A 1,791-nucleotide genomic window follows, 5' to 3' on the forward strand; every position below is an offset into this window, starting at 1 on the left:
AGATTAGACTACTTAACCAAATAAAAACTTGCCTTTTTCCAATTTTAATTCTTGGCAGATTTTAGCAACATAACACAAGTCAAGCAATCAACCTACACATGCAATTCTAGCGGAATGTAAAACAATTGCACATGAAGGTAAAGGGGAGGAGTTTGAGGAGACAAACGCAATTGGAGACACGGAGATTTTTGAGCCGTGGTTCCGATATGTGGTGCTATCGTACATCCACGTTGATGGAGACTTCAACCCACGAAGGGTAACGGCTGCGCGAGTCCACTGAGGGCTCCACCCACGAAGAAGCAACCTTGTCTATCCCACCATGTCCGTCGCCCACGAAGGGCTTGCGTCACTAGGGGTAGATCTTCACAAAGTAGGCGATCTCCTTGTCCGTACAAACTCATTGGTTCAAATCCACAATCTTGTCGGAGGCTCCCAAGTGACACCTAGCCAATTTAGGAGACACCACTCTCCAAGAAGTAACAAATGGTGTGTTGATGATGAACTCCTTGCTCTTGTGCTTCAAATGATAGTCTCCCCAACACTCAACTCTCTCTCACAGGATTTAGATTTGATGGAAAGAAGGTTTGAGTGGAAAGCAAGTTGGGGAAGGCTAGAGATCAAGATTCATATGGTAGGATTGGAATATCTTGACCTCAACACAAGTGTAGGTGGTTCTCTCTCAGAAAATGTAAGTTGGAAGTGTAGGCATGTTCTGATGGCTCTCTCCACGAATGAAGAGGGGTGGAGGGGTATATATAGCCTCTACACAAAATCTAACCGTTACACACAACTTACCAATCTCAGTGGGACCGAATCCTGAAACTCGGTCGGACCGATTTAGCAAACAATGTGACCGTTAGGATTTTCGGTGGGACCGACATGTCAACTCGATGAGGCCGACATCATTAGGGTTAGGGCATAACGTAATCTCGATGAGACCGACTACACAAACTCGATGAGACCGATTTTGATAATAAGCTAACCAGAGAATTGGTCAGGCAAACTCGGTGGGACCGATTCACTCATCTCGGTTAGACCGAAACGTTACGAAAGGGAAACAAAGAGTTTGCATTGCAATCTCGGTGGGACCGATCGCTCATATTGGTTGGACCAAAACGTTACGAAGGGAAACAGAGAGATTACAATCCCATCTCGGTGAGACTGATTTGACTAGGGTTTGTGGCAGTGGCTATGACATCTGAACTCGGTGGCGCCAGATAGAAAGAATCGGTGGGGCCGAGTTTGACTTTTGGTTTGGGTCATAGGTGGATGTGAGAAAGTAGTTGAGGGCTTCGGAGCATATCACTAAGCATTTTGAGCAAGAACCTCAATAAGCAACACCTCATCCCTCCTTGATAGTATTGATTTTTCCTATAGACTCAATGTGATCTTGGATCACTAAAATAGAAAATGTAGAGTCTTGTGCTTTGAGCTTAAGCCAATCCTTTTGTCCTTAGCATTTTGAGGGGTCCACTTTTCTCATCCATGCCATGCCAATCATTGAGCTTTCCTGAAATATTTATCTTGAAATAGCATTAACTCAATGAGCTATATGTTGTTAGGAATTACCAAAACCACCCAGGGATAGTTGCACTTTCACTAACTCACATGCCGATGATAAGAAAGGGAATTTGTTCATCTTGTTAATTTTCCTACACCACATTTCAGCCCCCAACATCAACCTCTGAGACATCCTCACAACCGGTAATCTGGAGAGTAATATGGAAAATGGCTTTCAACTGGGGCAGAACAAGAATGAGATATTGGGGCTTTCAACTGTGTGGCTTTCAA

Source organism: Triticum dicoccoides, chromosome 7B (assembly GCF_002162155.2).
Source record: "Triticum dicoccoides isolate Atlit2015 ecotype Zavitan chromosome 7B, WEW_v2.0, whole genome shotgun sequence".
Lineage (NCBI taxonomy): Eukaryota > Viridiplantae > Streptophyta > Magnoliopsida > Poales > Poaceae > Triticum > Triticum dicoccoides.